Raw genomic sequence first — 6,845 nt, 5'->3', positions numbered from 1 at the left:
TACATTATGCAGATGACACAGCTTTGCTCGCTGAAAGTTAGGATGACTTGAAACACTTACTGTTGAAGATTAAAGACTACAGTCTGCAGTATGGGTTACACCACAATATAAAGAAAACAAAAATCCTCACAACTGATCCAATAAGCAGCATCATGATAAATGGAGAAAAGATTGAATTTGCAAAGACTTCACATTGCTTGGTTCTACAATCAACACCAATGGAAGCAGCAGTCAAGATATCAGATGTTGTATAGCATTGGGCAAATCTGATGCAAATGACCTCTTTCAAGTGCTGAGGAGCAAGGATGTTTCCTTGAAGACAAAGGTGCGCTTGACACAAGCCATGGTATTTTCAATCACCTCATATGCATGTTGAGAGCTGGACAATGAAAAAGGAAGACTGAAGAAGAGTTGATGCTTTTAAGTAGTGGTGTTGGCAAAGAATGCTGAAAGTACCATGGACTGCTAAAAGAACTAACAAATCTGTCCTAGAAGAAGTGCAGCTGAAATGTTCCTTGTAAACAAGAATGGCCAGACTTTGTCTCACCTACTTTGGTCTTATTGTAAGAAGGGATCATTCTCTGGAGAAGGATATCATGCTTGGCAAAGTGGAGGGACAACGAAAAAGGGGAAGGTCTTCAACGAGATGGATTGACAGTGCTACAATGATGGGCTCGGGTATAGCAAAGATCATGCGGCTGGCACAGGACCAGGCAGTGTTTTGTTTTGCTGTACATGAGGTTGCTATGAGTAGGAGACAACTTGACGGCACCTAACAACAACAAGGGGACTACTGTAGCTGATCACAGTTACCTGGAGAACAGTGTAGAGGGTCAATGTACACCCCTAGAAGTTCATACTCACACTTGCTTGGGGAAGGGACACCTTTCTGACAAAAGGGATCTGCATTGGGTATCATATGGTCTACTTCTGGCACTGTTCAGAGTACCTATTCTCTCATTAAACTCACTCCAACTTGTTTATCACCATACGTAGAGAAATCTATAAGAGGATAGTTAGCGCTGCAAATGTAGTGTATAAAATAAAAACATAAGCAAATTAATGTGATACAAATACTGAAAAGGGTTTAGTCTTTAAATAGACCTATTAAGACATTTTCATTCTGTTGGAGAAAGGATCACTATGAGTCAGAACTGATTCGATGGCAAGCTATTTACAACAACAAGATGTTTAGATGTCATTATAGGGTGACCAACTTATGTCTCTATCTGGGGCTTTCCTGATTTTAGCAATGACAGTCCCATGTTCTGGGAAGTCCCCTACCCCAGTCCCAGACAAACAGAGATGGTTGGTCACTCTAACATGATATTCATTGGTAATAGTTAAAAGCAAGCCTTGAAAATCCATTTGTACAATTCTAAATGAATAGTGATACATGCATCAGCATTGGTGATTCTCAGACATACACCAAGCTAAAGATGCTAGACAGAAAAGAAATTACACTGTACACTCCCACTTGTTTGAAGTTCTAGATCAAACAGAATAATGTGAAGAAAATGTTAGATACAGTGCTTGCCTCTATGGTGGTAGGGAGTTTACTGAAGTGACATGAGGGAAATTTCTGGAATATTCTTTAACTTGACAGGTGTGGGTATTACATGGATATATTCATTTATCAAAACTCATCAAATAGAACACTTAGGATTTGTGCACTTAATGTATGTAAGTTTCATCTGAATTCTGAAATCAATTTTAAAAGTAAATAAGAAACAGTGACTGTTGTTGTTAGGTGCCATCACGTTGTGTCTGACTCATAGTGACCCTATGCACAGCAGAATGAAACACTGCCCAGTCCTGTGCCAGCCTCATGATCCTTGCTATACCTGAGTCCATTGTTGCAGCCACTGTGTCAATCCATCTTGTTGAGGGCCTACCCCTTCTTTGTTGACCCTCCACTTTACCAAGCATGATGTCTCTCTCCAGGGAATGGTTCCTTCTGACAACATGACCAAAGTAGGTGAGACCATTCTCGCTTCCAGGGAACATTCCAGTTGCACTTCTTCCAGGACAGATTTGTTAGTCATTTTAGCAGGCCATGGTACACTTAGCATTTTTTTACAACACCACAACTCAAAAGCATCAACTCTTCTTTGTTCTTCCTTATTCATTGTCCATCTCTCACATGCATAAGAGGCAATTGAAAATACGATGGCTTGGGTTAGGCACACCTTAGTCTTCAAGGAGGAGCTCTGGTGGCATAGAGCCTAAGGCATTTGACTGCTAACCAGAAGGCTGGCTGTTCAAATCCACCAGTCACTCCCCCGAAGGAAAGTTGGGCAATCTACTTACACACTGATACTACCTCGGAAACCCAAGGAGGGGTCGCTGTGAGTCAGATCTGACTCGATGGCAGTGGTGGTTTTAGTCTTCAAGGAGACATCTTTGCTCTTCATCACTTGAAAGAGGTCTTTTGCAGCCAATCTGCCCAATGTAATACATCGTCTGATGTCTTGACTGCTGCTTTCATTGGTGTTGATTGTAGAACCAAGTAACATGAACTCTTTGACAACTTCAATCTTTTCTCCATTCCTCGTGAAGCTGTTTATTGGACCAGTTGTGAGGATTTTTGTTTTTTTTATATGAGATGTAATCCATACTGCAGACTGTAGTCTTTAATCTTCATCAGTAAGTGCTCCAAGTCATCCTCTCTTTCAGCAAACAAAGTGGTGTCATCTGCATATCGCAGGTTGTTAATGAGTCTTCCTCCAATCCTGATGTCATGTGCTTCTTCATAAAATCCACCTTCTTGGATTATTTGCTCAGTATACAGTTGAATAAGTATGGTGAAAGGATACAACCTTGATGCACTCTCTTCTTGATTTTGAACCATGTAGTAGGCCCTTTTTCTGTCCAAACGACAACTTCCTGATCTATGTACAGTTTCCTCATGACTACAATCAAGTGCTCTAGAATTCCAATTCTTCTCAATGTTATCCATAATTTGTTATGATGCACACAATTGAATGCTTCTGCATCATCAACAAAACATAAGTAAATATCTTTCTGGTATTCTTTGCTTTCAGCTAAGATCCATCTGACATCAGCAATGATATCTCTCGTTCCACATCCTCTTCTGAATCCAGCTTGCATTTCTGGAAGTTCTCTGTCAATATACTGCTGCAACAGTTTTTGAATTATCTTCAGCAAGATTTTACTTGTGTGTGATATTAATGATATTGTTCGATAATTTCCACATTCTGTGGGATCACCTTTCTTTGGAATGGGTACAAATATGAATCTCTTCCAGTCAGTTGGCCAGGTAGCTGTCTTCCAAAGCTCTTGGCATAACTGAGTGAGTTCCTCCAGCGGGCATCCATTTCTTGAAACATCTCAATGGGTATTCCATCAATTCCTGGAGCCTTGTTCTTCATCAGTTCCTTCATTGCAGCTTCGATTTCTTCCTTCATTTCCATTGGTTCTCAATCATATGCCACCTCCTGAAATGGATGAACATTGACCAATTCTTTTTGGTACAGTGACTCTGCATATTCCTTCCATTTTCTTTCTATGCTTCCTGCATCATTCAGTATTTTGCCCATAGAATCTTTCAATATTGCAGCTCAAGGCTTATTTTTTTTCTTCAGTTTTTTCAGCTTGAGAAATGCTGAGCGTGTTCTTCCCTTTTGGTTTTTTAACCCCAGTCTTTGCACATTTCATTTTAGTAATTGACTTTGTCTTCTCAAGCTGCTCTTTGAAATGTTCTGCTCAGCTCGTCTATCTTGTCATTTCTTCCATTTGGTTTAGCTACTCTCCACTCAAGGACAAGTTTCAGAGTCTCTTCTGACATCCATTTTGGTCTTTTGTTCTTTTCTTGTCTTTTTAATGACACCTTGCTTTCTTCATGGGTGATATTCTTGATGTTATCCTACAGTTCCTCTGGTTTTCCTTCTGGTGTTCTATGCATCAAATCTATTCTTTAAATGGTCTCTAAATTCAGGAGGGATATATTCAAGGTCATATTTTGGCTCTTGTGGACTTTTTTTTAATCTTCTTCAACATCAACTTGAATGTGCATATGAGCAGTTAATGATCTATTCCACAGTCAGTTCCTGGCCTTGTTTTGGCTGAAGATATTGAACTTCTCCATTGCCTCTTGTCACAGATGTAGTCAGTCTGATTCCTGTGTATTCCGTCTGGTGAAGTTCATATGTATAGCTGTTGATTATGTTGTTAAAAAAGGTATTTGCAATGAATAAGCCATTGGTGTTGCAAAATTCTATCACATGATATCCAGCATTATTTCTATCACCAAGGCCATGTTTTCCAACTCCTCTTTGTTTCCAACTTTTGCATTTCAGTCAGCAGTGATAATCAACTCAGCTTGATTGCATGTCCAGTCAATTTCGGACTGCAAAAGTTGGTAGAAATCTTTCATTTCCTCATCTTTGGCTTTGGTGGTTGGTGCATAGATTTGAATAATAGTAGTGGTAACTGGTCTTCCTTATAGGCATATGGATATTATCCTATCACTGGCAGCATTGTACTTTAGGACAGATCTTGAAACAGTCTTTGTGATGATGAATGCCACACTATTCCTCTTCAATTTGTCATTCTGGCATAGTAGAGCATATGGTTTCTGATTCAAAATGGCTAAAACCAGTCCATTTCAGCTCTCTAACCCACCAGCCATTCCTCGGAAGGAAGGTGGGGCAATCTACTTCCATAGTGATACTGCCTCGGAAACCCAAGGAGGGGTCGCTATGAGTCGGGTCCAACTTGACGGCACATAACAACAACAACAACAATGCCTAGGATATTGATCTTTATGAGTTCCATTTCCTTTTTTACAACTTTCAATTTTCCTAGATTCATACTTCATACATTCCATGTTCCTATTATTAGTGGATGTTTGCATCTGCTTCTACATATTTTGACTCATGCCACATCAGCCAATGGAGGTCCCAAAAGCTTTATTCTATTCATATTGTTAAGGTTGTCTCTACTTTGAGGAGTCAGCTCTTCCCCAGCCAAATTTTGAGTGCCTTCTGACTTTATGGGCTTATTTTCTGGCTATATTGGATAATGTATTTAGGCTATTCATAAAGTTTTCCAGTAATACATCAAACAGTGTTTCATTGCTCTTCATAAGGTTTTCACTGGCCAATTGTTTGAGAAGTGGATGGCCTCTACTTTCTTCCAAGTCTGTCTTAGCCTGGAAGCATCACTGAAACCTACCCACCATGGGTGCTGGCATTTTGTAACACTGGTGGCATAGCCTCCAGCCTCATGGCAACTTGTAAGCCAACACAGGATGACAAAGTGACAGACAAGTACATCCCCCTTAGTTGTTCCTAACTTCTTTGCACCTGCCTACCTCAGGCCCTGGTCTTAAAATAGAACCACCTCCAATGAAAAGCAGCCCCTCAGGCCTGAGCACACCAACCTCAGGACCTGGCTTTAAAAGGGTAGACCCGCCTACCTTGGGCCCTGCCCTTAAAATCGTGGAGCTGGCTCAGGACTGGGTGGTGTTTTGTTCTGCTCTGCATAGGGTCACTATGAGTTGGAGACAATGGTCAGATTATAGTGACAGCTTAAAATTAGTATAAAGAGGGAGAATTATTTAACAAATAGTATAGGGCAACCATGAACACCAGAAAGATGTTTACTTGTGTTTTATTGACCATGCAAAAGCATTTGATTTTGTGGATCATAACAAATTGTGGATAACATTGAGAAGAATGGGAATTCCAGAACACTTAATTCTACTCATGAGGAACCTGTACATAGATTAGAAGGCTGTCATTCAAACAGAAAAAGGGAACACTGCATGGTTTAAAATCAAGAAGGGAGTGAGTCAGGGTTGTATCCTTTCACCATACTTATTCAGTCTGTATGCTGAGCAAATAATCCAAGAAGCTGGACTATATGAAGAAGATTGTGGCATCAGGATTGGAGGAAGAATCATTAACAACCTGTAATACGCTGATGACACAACTTTGCTTGCTGAAAGTGAGGATAACTTGAAGTACTTACTGATGAAGATTGAAGAATACAGTCTGCAGTATGGATTACATCTCAATATAAAGAAAACAAAAATCCTCAAAACTGGACCTATAAGCAGCATCACAATAAATGGAGAAAAGATTGAGGTTGTCAAAGACTTCACATTACTTGGTTCTACAATCGATGCCAATGGAAGCAGCAGTCAGAACATCAGACGATAAATTTGCTGCAAAGGACCTCTTTCAAGTGTTAAGAGCAGAGATGTCTCCTTGAGAACTAAGGTGCACCTGACACAAGCCATGGTATTTTCAGTCACCTCATATGTATGTGAGAGCTGGACAATGAATAAGGAAGACCGAAGAAGAATTGATGCTTTTGAGCTGTGGGGTTGATGAAGAATGCTGAAAGTACCATGGACTGCTGAAAGAACTAACAGGTGTGTCCTGGAGGGAGTGCAGCCAGAACGAACCTTGGAGGTGAGAATGGCTAGACTTCGTCTCACATACTTTGGTCATGTTGTCAGAAAGGACCATTCCCTGGGGAAGGATGTCATGCTTGGTAAGGTGGAGGGTCGATAGAAGAGGTGAAAGCCCTCAACGAGGTGGATTGACACGGTGGTGGTGGTGGTGGTGATGGGCCCAAGTGTAGCAAGAATTGTGGAGCTGACTCAGGACTGGGTGGTGTTTTGTTCTGCTGTGCACAGGGTTGCTATGAGTTGGAGACGACTCAATTGCACTTAACCACAAAAACAACATAGGGCAACCATAGCTTGGACTGCTTCCTTCAGTATCATTCTTGATTTTATGCTACCTCCTGAAATGGCTGAACATCAACCATTTCATCTTGGTACAGTGACTCCACGTATTCCTTCCATCTTCTTT

The sequence above is a fragment of the Orycteropus afer genome, unplaced genomic scaffold (assembly GCF_000298275.1).
Source record: "Orycteropus afer afer isolate SDZICR_OR568_19922 unplaced genomic scaffold, OryAfe1.0 scaffold00085, whole genome shotgun sequence".
Classification (NCBI taxonomy): Eukaryota; Metazoa; Chordata; class Mammalia; order Tubulidentata; family Orycteropodidae; genus Orycteropus; species Orycteropus afer.
Note: the sequence above shows the minus strand (reverse complement) of the source record.